We start from the raw sequence: 16,648 nt of genomic DNA, 5'->3' as shown, positions 1-16,648 counted from the left end.
CACCAAGGAATTCATGGTGGCACTCTGAGGCCTCATGGAACCAAGAGGCCGCAGTGACCCAGCAGGGCCTTGTGGGACCATGCAGAGCATTGTGACAGAGCAGGACCTGGTGTCATGATGGGGCCATTGTGACACTGCAGGGCCCCATGGAACCAAGGGGCCAGTGCTGCTCCTCAGGGACTCCTGGAATGAAGGAAACATGTTTGACACCGTGGTGGCCCTTGGGACCAAGAGGCAATTGTGACACTGTGGAACCAAAGAGAGCATTGCTGCCCTGCCAGACCTCATGGAACCAAGGATCCACTGTGACACTGCAGGGCCTTGGGGGACCAAGGATCCACTGTGACACTACAGGGCCTTGGGGGACCACGGTGCCATTGTGACACTGCAGGGCCCAAGGATCCAAGGGACTTTGTGACACCAAGGGGTCCCATGGAACCAAAGGGACATTGTGACACTGGGAGGCCTCATGGAATCATGGAGACCATTGGAACACTCTGGGGCTTCATGGAACCGTGGTGACACAAGTTGGCTTAGAATGTTGATCTGAGGGAGGGTAGGAGGGCTCTGCACAGGGCCCTGGACAGGCTGGATCCAGGGCCCAAATCCAACAAGGTGAGGTTTAACAAGTCCCAGTGCTGGGTCCTGCACTTTGGCCACAACAACCCCTGCAGCACTACAGGCTGGAGACAGAGTGGCTGGAGAGCAGCCAGGCAGAAAGGGACCTGCAGGGACTGATGGACAGCAGGCTGGACATGAGCCAGCAGTGTGCCCAGGTGGCCAAGAAGGCCAATGGCTCCTGCCCTGGATCAGGAATGGTGTGGCCAGCAGGAGACGAGCTGCTGGGCCAGCCCTGATCTGCCCCAGCTCTGCACACAGACATTGCTGCTGCAGCTCCAGAGAAGGCAACAAAAGGGCATCTCTGCAGAAAACTCTGCTGGGAGATCCTTTAGTTCCTTTAAAGCCACCAAGAGTGCAGCCCCCCATTAACACAGTCTGTGATTACAGGGAAGGTCGAGAGACACACAATGAGAAATGGCACAAGGAATGACATTTCTTTGTGGACAATATGAAAAAACTAAAAGAAAGGAAAGAAATCTCCAAAATGAAACCTACAAGAACGATCAAAAACTAGGTTTATTACAAGTGATTTGCAGAAATTCTCCAGTAGTTTAATGTTTGTGAAAGCATCCAGTCATCAGTGTCCACCCTGCAGCCTTGAGCTCCTGGTTCCTCAGGCTGTAGATGAGGGGGTTCAGGGCTGGAGGCACCACCGAGTACAGAACTGACAGGGCCAGATCCAGGGATGGGGAGGACACGGAGGGGGGCTTCAGGTAGGTTAATGTACCCGTGCTGATAAACAGGGAGGCGACAGCCAGGTGAGGGAGGCAGGTGGAAAAGGCTTTGTGCCGTCCCTGCTCAGAGGGGATCCTCAGCACACCCTGAAGATCTGCACATAGGAGAAAACAATGAACACAAAACAGCCAAATAGCAAGCAGGCACTAACTGCAATGAGCCCATGTTCCCTGAGGGAGGAATTTGAGCAGGAGAGCTTGAGGATCTGTGGGATTTCACAGAAGAACTGGCCCAGGGCATTGCCATGGCACAGGGGCAGGGAAAATGTATTGACTGTGTGCAGCAGTGAATAGAGAAAGGCACTGGCCCAGGCAGCTGCTGCCATGTGGGCACAAGCTCTGCTGCCCAGGAGGGTCCCGTAGTGCAGGGGTTTGCAGATGGACACGTAGCGGTCGTAGCACATGATGGTCAGCAGATAAAACTCTGCTGAGATGAAGAACAGAAAGAAAAAGAGCTGAGCAGCACATCCAGTGTAGGAGATGTCCCTGGTGTCCCAGAGGGAATTGTGCATGGCTTTGGGCACAGTGGTGCAGATGGAGCCCAGGTCACTGAGGGCCAGGTTGAGCAGGAAGAAGAACATGGGCGTGTGCAGGTGGTGGCCGCAGGCTACGGCGCTGATGATGAGGCCGTTGCCCAGGAGGGCAGCCAGGGAGATGCCCAGCAAGAGGCAGAAGTGCAGGAGCTGCAGCTGCCGCGTGTCTGCCAATGCCAGCAGGAGGAAGTGCCTGATGGAGCTGCTGTTGGACATTTGCTGGGGCTGCACATGGGGACCTGTTCATGGAGAAAGGACAGTGACAAGTCAGGAGAGGCTGCTTTGATGCAAACCTGGGCCATTCCCTGCAGACTGTCCCGCTGGGACTCACCCAGCCTTGTTCCTGTTCTGGGAAAACCTTCACCCAGGTCCCTGCCTGAGCTCCAGCTGTGCTGGCTGAGTGTGCCAGGAGCAGCCAAGCCTGTCCATGGGGGCTCTCGAGGAGCCATCCCTGCCCCACTGCCCTGGGTTTGTGGCAGAGGGACAAGACTGGATATTCAGGATTTGTCAGGGGAATCACTTCTAATGCAAAAAGGCTTGGTAGCATCTGCACTCACAGTTCTATAGGATATGGATAGCAGGAGCTGGTTTAAGGAATTTTTTCCTACCTAAATCTCATTGCTGGCTCTCTGAGGTCAGAAATCCCCAGCATTTCTGCTGCACTCAGAGTTTGCCACTGAGAGATGGGAGAGGCAAAGGATTCCCTGTGGCTCAGGGAAGGTGAGGGGCTGGATGGGTTTGTTCCCAGCTGCCCTGGCTTTGCACCTTTGGCTGCAATCAGAGCACAATCACACTCCCGGGTCAGCCTGGGATAAACCAGACCCTGCCCAGAGCAGAGGGATCCCTGAGTGTCTCACCCTCTCTAAAGGTCTCTGGGCAAGGTCTCAGCACCCCCTTGTGCCAAGGACACTCACGGCTCCCTGGGCAAACCCAGCAGCATTTCCTCAGCTCTGGCAGCTCTGCCCTTCCCCTGGGACATTCAGGGAACTCCCAGAGGCTCTGGCACAGATTTGCACCCAGGAGGGCAGCTCAGAGCCTGGAAGGGCACAGCAAGGAGATCCCTGGCTGTGCCCATGATGGGATCTCAGGGAGGGGGCTCAGCTCATTCCCCTTTCCCATGGACTGCTTTGCCCACAGCCCCACAGGTGCCAGGGAAGCTTGGACACCCCATTGCCATGGACAGCCCTGCCTGGCAGGAATGCCAAGGGCAGTGCCTGACTCAGCTGCTGCAAATGCCAGAGCCTCCCTGGGAGCAGCAGATAACAGTGACAATATCAGGGCAGGGCAGAACCAAGAGAAGATGTTGTGGGGCTGTGCCTGAGAGGGCAGGGCAGAGACAGCCGGGCACTCAGGACAGTGTTCCCGTGCCCAGCTGTGCCCGGCACCTCCCACACACCCACAGTGCCCTCCTGCCCCCAGCCCTGCTCTCTTCAGCCCCCTCTCCTGCCCTGAGCATCTCCCTGGGCCTGGACATTCCCTCCTGAGAGGAGCCCTGTCCCTGCCAGCGCTCACAGAGCCCATCCCAGCCTGTGTGCCCTGGCTGGGGCCCTACAGAAACCTGCCTGTGTGCAGGGCCCTGGCTGGGGCAGGCTCTGTGTGCAGCTGGGCAAGGGCAGCTCAGGAGAGCCCTGCTGGGCCCTGCAGAGGTGATGCTGCTGCTGCCCAGGGCTGAGGAGTGGCTGAGGGCCCTTTGGGAGGCTCCCAGCAGAGAGACTGACCACCCAAAGTTACAGTTCTGGAGTCTCTGCAAATGTTCAAACATTCCTTTGGTGATCCTGTGTGTCCCTTTCAACTGACAGTGTTCTGTGATTCTGGGATTACAACTCCTGTTCTGCTTCTCTCATTCCCCTGTTGTCTATAATCAAAAGAGAAAATAAACCCCTTGCAGCAGTGTTAGAACAGTAAAGGAAAAACCAGACATTAATTGGAAGCTTCCAGGTGTCCCAGTGGGGATGGGGCACACTTGGGGCCTGATTTCAACAATTTATTAAGGTTGATTAATTAGGATATTTAACAGGAACATCCAGTAGGAGATTCAGTTGCCCCAGTTACACACCCCTGGGTCAACCCATTGGAGTAGGTCCAAGGGCTTCTTTGCCTTCACTTTTTGTTATGACTGCTCACATTCTGGTCAATAAAAAAAATGTTTTTGTAGGTTCTCTTCCTGATAATAAGACTATTTGATAATAAGACTGATAATAAGACAGTATTTCAGGAAGGTATTTAGACAGTCAGCTTATTGTTCTAAAATCTAACAGAAAGGTTAGGAAACATACTAGAGTTAATTAAGGATTATAATTATATAAGTATATAATATTAGTTTATTATAGTTAATTAGGAATTTAGTAGTGTGAAGTAAGGATTGTAGATTTATAACTATATAATAGTAATATACAGAGCTATGAATATATCAAAAATGTATAAAATGCAAAAATCTTTTTGTCATCACCCCAACTTTCCCATCCCTCTCCAAGCAGGAAATTGAAAACACTCTCAGGAAAGCTCCTGATCTTTCCAGCAATCCCAGGCTTACCTTCTTTGGGAAGTGCCCTCCGGAGCTGTGCCCAGGCTGGTCTGGAGCTGGGAGCAGCCCTGCCCCAGCCAGCCCCTCTCAGCAGCAGCCCCTGCCCCAGGCTCAGGGCTCCTTCCCCAGAGCTTCTCCCCAGCGCTGGGAGCAGCTCCCCGGGCCGGCTGAGAGCTGTCCCTGGCAGGCAGCAGAGTCCCTGCCCCAGCACAGCGCCCTGGGCTGCAGGAGCCTGCTCTGCAGGACAGCCCTGGGCACCCCTGGCTGCAGCCCCGGCTGCTCAGCCCTGCAGCAGAGCCTGGCAACAGGAGCTGCCTTGGGCTGTGCCTGGGCTGGGGCAGCAGGGAAAGCCAGCCCTGCCCTGGGGCACAGCCCTGCCCTGGAGCAGCTCTGAGAGTCCTCCTGAAAGCTCCTAAAAGCTGTGGGATGTGCCAGCTCCAGGAGATCCCTGCAGGAACTGCAGCTTCTCTTCCCACAGCCAGGGAATGACTGTTTCAAACCTGGGATGGTTTCTGCTCTAGTGAGCCCCGAGTGAGCTCTGCTCTGTGCTCCCAGCCCAGGCTGAGTTTAACCCCTCTGTCCCTCTGTGCTGTGCCCGGGCTGGCTGCAGGCAGTGCCCCAGCCCTGCTGGGCTGTGCACAGGAGCTGCTCCTGGCCAGAGCTGTCTCTCTGCAGCGCTGCCCTTGCCAGGAGCTGCCTCTGTGCCAGGAGCCTCTCTGCAGGTTTTTCAAAGGATTTTGGGTTTGGCTTTTGCCTTGGAGTCTCTGAGAGCTTTGTGCAATCATGGCCTCCAATTATCTGCTGTACTTAGTCCCTGGAGAGGCTTTGACAGTAACAACACTCAGTGGGCTCATTAATGCTTCAAGGTACTTCAGTTATTTTAAGGTATTTGGTGTTTCCCTTTTGATCCAGACTCTGTGAGAGGTTTGTACAATCATGGCCCCAATTATCTGCTTTAACGAGTCCCTTGAGAGCTTTGTATTGACACTCAGTGTGGCTCATTAATGCTTTGAGATATTCAAGGTTTTTTAAGGTACTTTGGATTTGCCTTTCTACACTGAGTCTTTGAGAAGTTTTTGTGCCATCCTGGCCTCCAGTTCTCTCTTCCAAAGATGCTGTGAGGAGCCTGTGTTGGGGATGGACATCAGTGGGATCCATTAATGCCTTGAGACACTTTGGGGTTTCCTCTGACTTTGACTCCTGGAAAGGTTTGTGCAATCTCCTCTCAGGATCTGAGGTTCCAGGGCTCAGCTCCAAATGCACCACAGGGCTCATTAGGATCAAGCAAGTCCTGACAAACCATGGCTCTGCCTTGATTTCCCTCTGCTGTCATGCAGTACATCTGGAAGGTTTCTGTAGTGGTTTTGGTTCACCAATTTGAGATTTCTCACCCAATGCATCAATTTTTCAGTGTTGCTTAATTATCAATGCACTCACTAGAATATCCTTACTCATTTCCTGCTGTGAGATAGAACTAGAAGAAAGGCCCAGTGGGCTCAAAACTTTAAAAAGGTATGAAGAAAAGTTTATTAATTGTAACTTTTCTTGGTTTGGAAAGACAGGAGTCTGCTAAGGAAGGCAGGAGCCTCCCCTGAAATGGAGAATGTAAACCCTCCCCACCCCTCTGAATTGCTATAATTTTAAATTAAGGGGCTCTCAGGAAAAGATATGGGAGCAGGAAATAACAGTTCTTTAATAGGGAAGAAATAAAAAGAATAAAATAAACAATGCAGTCCACTGGAACAACACTGACAGAGTCAGAACCCAACCTGACACCCTGTTGGTCAGGGTGTTGGTGGCAGTCCGATTGAAAATGTGGCTGCAGTCCTCTGAAGTATCAGGTGTGGTTCTGTTGGAGCAAGGAGGTTCTGTAGAGAAGGATGTATTCTTCCTCTGAAGATCCAGGAGGAAGAGGCAGCTGCTGTTCCTCTGGGGAATCTCGTGGAGAAAAGCTGTGTTGGAGTGTCAGAATCTCAGAGTGTATTGGGGTACCAGTGCTTGGCTCCTCCCTCTGGGCGGAGCACCTCACAATGGGATGTTATAGCTCTTATCAGTCATGCACTGATATTCAATAGTCTGTTATCAGCAGAGGTCCCCTCCCCAGGGAGGTGTGAATGTGGTCATTCAAAGAGAGAGATAATGCAAACTGCTCACTTGACAAGGTAATCAGCTATACAGATGGTAATGGAAAACACCTTACATGCAATCTTCAACATAACTAAAAGAAAGAGAAATAAGAATCAGATCAAAACATTCAGAACACTTCTCTCCCTACAACCTTTTCTTTCTTACTGACAATGTAAAGAGACAAAACCTAAAATTTTCAGTCAGTTTACCACCTCTAGAATACTCTTTCTTCATTTCACTTAGGGAGAGGAGTCTCTCTTTCATGCTATGGAGACTTCTGCACAAGAAGAGGCTCTCAATTTCCATGAATAGCAGCTGCCCGGAAAAATCTGCAATGGTGAAGTTCCTCCCATTTTTTCACAGCCTTTCCCAAGGCTGTGTTAATGGGCCATGTCAACTTACGGCGTATTAGTTTAAAGATGAGCTTTTCAAAAGCAAAAGTTCTCTTCATCTATTTCTGAAATCATCTTCATCTCTGAGAACAGAGGTCTTCTTCTCTCCATGAAGGCACAGGGTCTCATCACTCTCTTTCAGTGTTCAAACTTCTCATGGGATCACAGCTACTTCAACATTTGCTTACTTCAGCATGAAGGCCTTTGTTAAACAAGTCATCTCCCCAGATTTTCAATGCATTATAAGGTAAAAGAGAGTCTGGTGTATCAATTACATCCTTCCCCACAGCTTTACAAGAGGATTTCAGCCCCAAGATCAAGGCATCTCCTCATCCCTCCCATCTGGGACTCAACTTCCTCTTCACTGACCTTGGTGTCTTCATGTTGCCCCTCTGTGTGCCTGCACTTTGTCCTTTTCTCTCACTCGAGGGAGGATGGAAGCACTGACAGAGTTCATATCTCACCCGGGGCCTGCAGATGGTTCCGTGACCCCGGCCGGGCTCGGTGCTTGTGGCCGGAGCTGTTTTACGATGGAGGTTTCTGCAGCGGCTGCGCTGGGGCTGTGTCAGGATGGGCCGCGCTGGGGCAGGGCCAGGATCTCAGCAGCCAGGCCAGAGCACAGCAGCAGCAGCACGGCCGGGGCCGATGGCTTCTCCTCCCCTGCCCGGGGCTTGCGGCTGAAGCCCAGCGGTGGCAGAATCTTGGCCGAGCCGCCCGGCCGGGGCTGCTCCTGGGGCCCGGCGGATCCTGGCCGGGCCCGGGCTGGCGGGGGGGCAGGGCTCAGCAGTGCCCAGATGTTCCCAACTGCAGCCATGGCCCGGCCCGGCCTCGCCCCCGGCTGCCCCTGCCCTGCCCGGCAGCCGATGGGGCCTGGCGGGGTCCCTGGCAGGGGCCCGCCCCACGGCAGGAGCCGCCCGGCCCGGCCTGGCTGAGACGGGCCGGGTCAGCCTTGTTACCTCTGTGCCAGCCAGAAGGGAAAGAGACCCTCCCAGGCTTTCTCATCTTTAACATGTGCCTTCACAGAGCCGTGTACAGTTTCCTTAGTGGTTTAACAGATTGTCAATTCTCAAAGCTAATTACTGGTTGGCTTTTTGTCAGACATGGAGGAAACTGCTAGCAGCTTCTCTTAGAACATCACTTCTGTGATGCAAAACCACCACAACAGCACAGAGCACAGAGCTCCTTTGTCCATATGTAGTGCTCATGTGCCCGAGGCCTCAAAACCCTTCCTTGAGAGATCTCTGGGCCCTCTCCAAGATGTTTTCAAATGAAAACATTCAGCTCAGAGTCTAAGAAAATCACCAGAGGACAGGACCAGCCTGACCTTCCTATCCTAGCTACGTTTGTCTGGGAGCAATCCTTGGATATACAGCATTTAGGAGGCAAAATTTTAATTTTGGCCATGGCCCTTGGACCTGAAGACCGGTTCTTTTCCATAGGAATGAAGGAACAGAGCCTCAGTATTTCAGCGGCAGATGAGAGGTGACAGGCAGTGGTAAAGACATCCAGAGCTGGCAGGTTTTGTTCTGAGAGATATCCTTGCATATAGGAAATTTTTTAGGGAGGGTACCAACTTTGGCAATACGCATTTGAAAAGAGGTTCTTTTCATAGCAAGGAAAGCATAGAGCCCCAGTGCTCCAGGCGCTGATGAGAGGCAGCCCTTGACATCCCAAGATCAGCCAGACCGGTCAGGTGGCCCCTGGGAGGCCAAGCCAGCCAGACCTGCTCCATGTTCCCTCGGTTCCATGGGGCCCTGAGGTGCCATAATGCCCCCTTGGTGACACGAGGCCCTGAAGGGTCACAATGGTCTCCATGGCTCCATCAGGCCCCACAGAGTCATCATGGTCTCTGGGTTCCATGAAGCCCCTCTGTGTCACCATGGCCCCTTGGTTCCATGGGCTCCAGTGGTGCCACAATGATCCCCTTGGTTCCATAGGCTCCAGTGGTGCCACAATGATCCCCTTGGTTCCATGGGCTCCAGGGGTGCCACAATGATCCCCTTGGTTCCATGGGCTCCAGTGGTGCCACAATTATCCCCTTGGTTTGGGTTCCATGCCACAATGATCCTCTTGGTTCCATGGGCTCCAGTGGTGCCACAGTGATCCCCTTGGTTCCATGAGGTCCCCACAGTGTCCCAGGGATCTCCATGGGAAGGAAAGAACCCAGCCCCAGTGTTGCAGGGGCAGCCACCAGAGGCCAAGGCCAGCCAGACTTGATGGTTCTGGCAGATTTTGCCTGGGAGCAATCCTTGGATATACAGAATTTAGGAGGTGAAATCCTAATTTCAGACATGGACTCCTGGAGGAGAAGGACAGCTGTTTTCCATAGAAAAGAAAGCACGGAACACTGATTCAACAATGACATTTGGGGATCTATGGGGGTATTGGGAATCCTTTCTGCGCCTCATGACCCAAAAGGAGCTTCTCTAATAAACTTTAACCTGAAGCTCCCACTGTGCCCATGACAGGAACCCCTGTGAGTGTCTGGGACATCCCGGCTCTTTGGCAGCCTGGGCACTCCTGGGATGTCACCGTGGAGCCCCCGTGAGTGCCTGTGACAGATCGGTGCCTTTGCAGCCCAAGGTGCCCTGGGATGTCACCATGGAATGGCTGTGACTGCCTCTGACCACAGGGCTCTTTACCATCCCCAGAAAGCCCTGGGAGGTCTCCATGGAGCCCCTGTCTGTGCCTGTGACATTCCAGCTCTGGAACAGCCTGGAGACTCTTGGAAAGTCCCCATGGAACCCCTCTGAGGGCCTGTGACAAATCTGATCCTTAGCAGGCAACCATCACCAGCCCCTGTTGCTATGGTCAGTTTCCATGGCAACCATCACGAGACCCCTGTTGCTATGCTCAGTCCCTCGGCAGCTCCATGGAGACCCCATGCCAGGGGTGGTTGCCATGGATACCAGCTCAGGCCTGCAGCCAGAACCCGTTGCCATGGCAACCATTGGCAGCCCCATCCCCAGGCTCATGGGATCCCAGAAGCACAGAATTGGCTGAGCTGGGAGGGACCCATCAGGATCCTCCAGTCCAACTGCTGGCCCTGCACAGGACAGCCCAACAATGCCAGCCTGGGCCTGGCAGCGCTGTCCAAACGCTGCTGGAGCTCAGAGAGCCCTGGAGCTGGGAGCCTTCCCTGGGGAGCCTGGGCAGGGCCCCAGCAGCCTCTGGGCAAAAACCTTTTCCTGACATCCAACCTGGGCCTGGTGATTGGATTCCCCAATTTCCTGCACCCCGCTAAAACCGCGCTGCCCTCGCTGCCCTCCTGCCTCCCATGGAAAGCACAAAAGGCAAAGATCCCGGGCTGGGATAGGAACAATTTATTGGGAACACCAACGAAATAAGGAACAAACGGAACAGAAACTATACTTAGAAGGGATGAGAAAAAGGGAAAACTACAACACAACTCACTGGGTCTTCCCGGCCACAAGTTCCCCTGCCTGGAAAGGACACCCTTCTCCTCAGGGAGAGAGAGAGAGAGTCCCTTTCCTACCCCTGGCAATGACCTGAGGTGGGAGTGAATGTAATGACAGGGCCATGGCCAGACCCTCATGTTCTTCGATCCCACATCAGGTCATTGGCAGGGGCAGGAAAAGGGACAGGTGTCTTCCCAGCATGGATCAGATGGAAAATGGATCTCCAGGGCTTTTCCCAATGTGGATCCTCCAATGGGGGATGAAGCTGTAGCAGTGCACGAAGCTCCTCGTGCAATTGGGGCATTTGCAAGACATCCCTTACTGGTGCCTCCCTTGGTGTTTGGTCAGGTCAGACCTCTGGATGAAGCTCTTCCCACACTGCAGACACTCGTATTGCCTCTCCCCAGTGTGGATGCACCGGTGCCTGATGAGGGTGAAATTGCGCTTGAAGCCCTTCCCGCACTCAGGGCAGCGGAAGGGCCTCTCCTCTGTGTGAATCTGCTGGTGCCTGGTGAGATCAGAGTTGGTCCAAAACCTCTTCTGGCACTCCCCACACTCGTATGGCCTCTCCCCAGTGTGGATGCGTTGGTGGGTCACATGAGTGGATCTGCAGCTGAAGCCCTTCCCACACTCCCCACACTCGTAGGGCCATTCCCCGGTGTGGATCATCTGGTGGCTGATCAGGGCGCTGCTCTGCCTGAAGCTCTTCCCACACTCCAAACACTTGTGGGGCTTCTCCCCATCATGAAGCTGCCCATGGACAACCAGCTCTGAGCTCTGGCTGAAGCTCTGTCCACCTTCCTGGCTCAGGTTGGGTCTTTCCTCATCAGAGCCCCTGGCCTGGGTTTGAACCCCCTCCTCCTGTTGGATCTCTGGGGATTTTCCTCCCTGTTGGATTCCTGTGCACTGGAGTCACTCAAAACGGCCTCTTCCACGAGGTTCTGCTGTGGGGATTTTTCCTCCCTGGTCTCCATCCTCAGCTCCTTGTCTGGGGCAGGGAGGACAAGGAGAGGATGGGATTTGCCTCCGTGCCAGAGGGAAGGGGAAGGAGATCCCCCCAGTGCATCCCCAGCAGGACGGGGTTGGCAGCAGGGTTCTCCTGCAGCCGGGGGCCGTGCTGGGCTGGGAGATGGAACAGGAGAGAGGGGGAAAGGGGCACTGACTTCCTCCTCACCTGCCTGGGGATCCCAGGGCTCCTTCCTCTTCCTCGCAGCCTCATCCTCCATCCAATCAAGAATTGGGAATGGGAAATCCTGTTCTGGGTAGATAACAAAGGGTGCGCACATTGTCTTTTGTTCTGGTTTGAAGGCAAACCTGGGGAGAGTCTAAGCCAGAATTACAATTTAATAAGAAAATTAAGATCAAGGCAATGATACAGAAACACTGCCTTAAACTGACAGAGTCAGGATATAACCTGACACCTTGTTGGTCAGGGTGGTGGCAGCAGTCCCATTAAATGGTGGCTGCAGTCCTGTTGGAGTGATGAACGTGATTCTGTCAAAGCAGTGATCCTGTAGAAGGGTCTGGTCTTCCTCTGGAGGTCCAGTGGTGGTTCTGGAGCTCTTGTCCTCTGGGAATCCAGCAGGCAAGCTGCTCCTGGTGTTGCAAGGCTCAGCTTATATCCAGGTAGGAATGCTTGGATCCTCCCCCTGGGCGGAGCATCCCACAATGGGATGATGGAATTTGATCAGTCCTGCAGTGACACTCAATGGCCCATTCCCAGAAGATATCTCCCCTGGAGGGCGTTATCAGGGCTGAGTCATGGAAGAGATAAAGAACACTGCCCCGCCTGTTGATAGCAGTTGATGAAGATGGGGATTGAAAACATGCATTTGGTTCCATCTTCCATTGCAACCTGAAACAGTGGGGTAATCCCTGCTCGGGGGGTGAACACCACCCCCCTTACCCAAACTGGCTCAGGTGTAAAACCCCCACCCTGGGAAGGCCACACACACAGGGGACAATGTCACACTTGCCCTGCCCCAGGGGAGGTCTCTGTCCCTGTCACTCCCTTGCTCTCCTCCCTTTTCTCTTTCTTTCCATCTCTCTCTCCACCTCACATTCACTGTTCAATAAAATCCACATTGGATTTGGTCTCGTTAGCACCTTAACTGGGGCAGAGGCATCTCTCTAACAATTTTCTTAACCAGATTGCGACATTATTTTGGCACAGTGAGTTCAGGGCACTGTTCTTTGACTCCAAGTGCCTTTGACAACAGCATGGTTCCCTCCTCTGAGGAGGTTGTGGTTCTTTCTGGAGGAACTCTTGGAAGCTTGGAAACAGTCCCTCCTTCCTCCTGGAGAATTTATTGGAAAACTGATAGGGAAAATGGCTGTTATGGGTGGCCAGTGAAAAAGAAAATATTTTGTTGTCCTTCCTTGAAAAGTTTGTTAAAATCACTGGAGGAAAGGGAGCAAATGTTACCAGCGACACTGACAAGGTTCATTCACCCCACGGGGAGGAACACAAGGCTGCTGAAAGTCCCACAAGAAGCCCAGCTCAAGTAGCTAAATTCCCGCATAACTCCTGAATTCCCAGACTTGGGGGCTTTGCCAAACGTGAGAATCATTATTCTCTTCATCCCTGTCCCCTTTGTGACAGCTACACAGAGCTTCCACTTCCTTTTAATAATCTCTATTGGGCCAAATTTCCACTTTCCTTTTATCGGAACATGCAACCAGCTGAGCTGGAGCTGTGCAGGAACCGATGAATCTTGGAATTGCCACATCACTGCTTGGATTGTCAGTTTATTCATGTTTGGGATTTCTTTGTGCTTTCATCACAAGGTACTTGTGGGAAGAGCAAATATTCCTCAAAGTGATTTATGAAGAGGTAATTTTGATTTCTGCCAAGTTTATTTTGTCCAGTGCCCAGGGGATGCTCAAGGGGTCTCTGTGCCTCTCACCCTGGGGGATGCTGGGGAGGGGTTTGGGGGGGTTGTCCCTGTCCCTTCACCCCAGGCCATTCCCCAGGGCTGTCCCTGTCACCCCAGGCCATTCCCCAGGGCTGTCCCTGTCCCTGTCACCCCAGGCCATTCCCCAGGGGATGTCCCTGTCCCTGTCACCCCAGGCCATTCCCCAGGGCTGTCCCTGTCCCTGTCACCCCAGGCCATTCCCCAGGGGGTCTCCATCATTCTCACCCAGGCAATGCCTGGGGGTCTCCTCCCCCTCTCACCCCTGTGCCAGGGGTGCTCGGGGCACTCTCTGTCCCTCTCAGCCCGGGGATGCTCGGGGGTCTCTGTCCCTCGCCCTGGGGATGCTCGGGGGTCTCCATCCTCTGGCCTCAGGCAATGCCTGTGCAGGGCTGGGCACCAGGGGCTCTGTGTCCCTCTCCCCGCTGAGGCTGCTCGGGGCTGGGGGGGCTCTCCGACCTTCTCACCCCTGGGGAGGCCGGGGGGATCTCTGTCCCTCTCAGCCCTGCTGTGACCCCACCCAAACATCATCGGGCTCAGAGGGACACAGACACCCCCAAACCCCCAGAAGGGCTGAGCCTGGGATTTGCTTTGGGGCTGAGGATTTAGGAAGGGGCTGGAATTGGGGCTGGGCTTGGAGTTGGGGCTGAGATTTGGATTAGAGCTGGGATTGGGGTTAAGGCTGGACATGGGATTGGCTTTAGGGCTGGGGTTGGGATTGGGTCTGGGGCCAGACCAGTCTGGCACTGGGATGGGATTGAATACAGAACTGTGAGTGTGTCTAAACATGGAGTGAGATTGAGACCAGGATCAGGGTCAGGTTTGGGACTGAGCTCACCCAGAATGGGACAGCGAGTATGTCACGGTGGGAAGGTTTGGGGAAAATCCTGGTTTGGGGAAAAACAAGCTGTGAATGACTTTGGTTGGGGATTCCTCCCACCCAAGTCCATTTCTAGAAGTCACCTGATGTCCAAAAATCAAGAGTGAATAAAAAAAGCCACCAGGAGTTTCCCATTTCCAGTCTCATCCCTCTGGGGTTCTGGTGGCCCCCCATCTCAGGGCTGCTGGGGATCCCATGGGTCCTGGGGATCCCCCCTCTCCTGGACCTGCTTAGGGATTCTGGGGGATTTTGGAGTCCCGGGATCCCCCTCTCCAGCCTCCCCTCAATGCAGCCACTTGGGGCACCCCCTTCTATCCACCACCCTGTCCTGGTTTAGGGTTTGGGAGAAAACCTCAAAAAGGAGTTTCCTCTGGAAAGCAGATTCAAGCAGCCCCTCCCCCTGCCGATTTGGGAAAATATTTCCTTGGAGAAAAGTGGAAAAAGAAATGTTTATTTCACCGGCACAAAATTTGAACAATATTATACAATAAAACCTCCTCGTGCTCCAAAATAGATGACAAACTCAGAATGTCCCTCTGTGGGCTGTAGCTTGGCTCACTCAGTCTCTTATCAGTCTCTTATCAGTCTCTTTTCAGTCCCTCCAAAGCTGGAAATGCCGCGGCCCAGGCCCTGCCCATTGGGCCACAGGTGGGAGCTGCCGGTGCTGTTCTGGGTGTTCAGTCCGGAGCAGGTTTAAACAGCTCCAAAGAAAAAGAAAAACCACAGTCCAGGGAACTTCTCTGCCTCAGAGAGCTGAAAACTAACTAAAAGCAAAGGAGAGCTCTGTCCCACTGTCTATCTGTCCATCCTGTCTGTCCAGGAGCCGGAATGTGGAGGACTGAGTGCAGTGTCTGAAAACAAACTGCAGCTTCTTCCTCCTCCCCTTCGCTCTCAGAACCGGCCTTAAAGGTGCAGAACTCATTTCTGGGCTAAACGGACCGATGGGGTACGAGCATCATGAAGTCACCCCAGGACACGGCCCTGTCAGGGTCAGGGGGGCCCCCGCCTCATCTCCGGGCTGCCGGGGTCCCCAGCTCCGCTTATCGCCCCCTTCCCCTCTCCGCCCCGGGGGTCCCCGTTCCACAGCCCCGGCTCTCACGGGATCCCCAAAACCAATGTCCCGCCCCGCCGGTACCGGGCCATCCCCACGTGGAGCCCCGGGACCCTCCCCGAGGGGCGATCGCGGCTCCTCTGCCCCCGAAAAAGCTCCTCTGAGGGAGCCCGGAGATATCCGGGGCTCGAGTCCGGGATCTGCCAGCTCCGAACACTCTCCAAAAAAATCCTCCCGGAGACCCCTGGCTGCAGTTATTTGGGGAATTTAGCTACTTGAGCTGGGCTTCTTGTGGGACCTTCAGCAGCCTTCTGCTCCTCACCTTTGAGTGAATGGACCTTGTCAGTCCCGCTGGTAACATTTGCTCCCTCTCCTCCTGTGATTTTAACAAACTTTTCAAGGAAGGACAATAAAATATTTTCTTTTTCACTGGCCACCCACAACAGCCATTTTCCTCATCAATTCTCCCATAAGTTGCTCAGGAGGAAGCAGGGACTGTGTCCAAGTTTCCAAGAGTTCTTCCAGAAAAAACCACAACCTCCTCAGAGGAGGGAACCATGCTGTTGTCAAAGGCACTTGGGGTCACAGAACAGTGCCCTGAACTCACTGTGCAAAAACAATGTCACAGTCTGATTAAGAAAATTGTTAGAGAGATGCCTCTGCCCCAGTTAAGGTGCTAATGAGACCAAATCCAAAGTGGATTTTATTGAACAGTAAATGTGAGATAGAGATGGAAAGAAAGAGAAAAGGGGGGAGAGCAAGGGAGTGACAGGGACAGAGACCTCCCCTGGGGCAGGGCCAGTGTGACATTGTCCCCTGTGTGTGTGGCCTTCCCAGGGTGGGGGTTTTACACCTGAGCCAGTTTGGGTAAGGGGGTGGTGTTCACCCCTGAGCAGGATTACCCCACTGTTTCAGGTTGCAATGTAAGATGGAACCAAATGCATGTTTTCAATCCCCATCTTCATCAACTGCTATCAACAGGTGGGGCAGTGTTCTTTATCTCTTCCATGACTCAGCCCTGATAATGCCCTCCAGGGGAGATATCTTCTGGGAATGGGCCATTGAGTGTCACTGCAGGACTGATCAAATTCCATCATCCCATTGTGGGATGCTCCGCCCAGGGGGAGGATCCAAGCATTCCTACCTGGATATAAGCTGAGCCTTGCAACACCAGGAGCAGCTTGCCTACTGGATTCCCAGAGGACAAGAGCTCCAGAACCACCACTGGACCTTCAGAGAAGACCAGACCCTTCTACAGGATCACTGCTTCGACAGAATCACGTTCATCACTCCAACAGGACTGCAGCCACCATTTAATGGGACTGCTGCCAGCACCCTGACCAACAGGGTGTCAGGTTATATCCTGACTCTGTCAGTTTAAGAGTATCATTGCCTTGATCTTCATTTTCTTATTAAATTGTGAATCTGGCTTAGACTCTCCCTCTGGTTTGCCTT

The 16,648-nt window shown here is 53.4% G+C and overlaps 1 pseudogene; it reads right to left on the bottom strand.

The window, feature by feature from the left end:
• Window positions 1-1,172: 1,172 nt before the first annotated feature.
• On the bottom strand, window positions 1,173-2,104 carry LOC115916509 (annotated as a pseudogene).
• Between the last annotated feature and the right edge of the window lie 14,544 nt (window positions 2,105-16,648).

The sequence above is a fragment of the Camarhynchus parvulus genome, unplaced genomic scaffold (assembly GCF_901933205.1).
Source record: "Camarhynchus parvulus unplaced genomic scaffold, STF_HiC, whole genome shotgun sequence".
NCBI classification, from domain to species: domain Eukaryota; kingdom Metazoa; phylum Chordata; class Aves; order Passeriformes; family Thraupidae; genus Camarhynchus; species Camarhynchus parvulus.
Note: the sequence above shows the minus strand (reverse complement) of the source record. Positions and strands in the feature narration are given on the sequence as shown.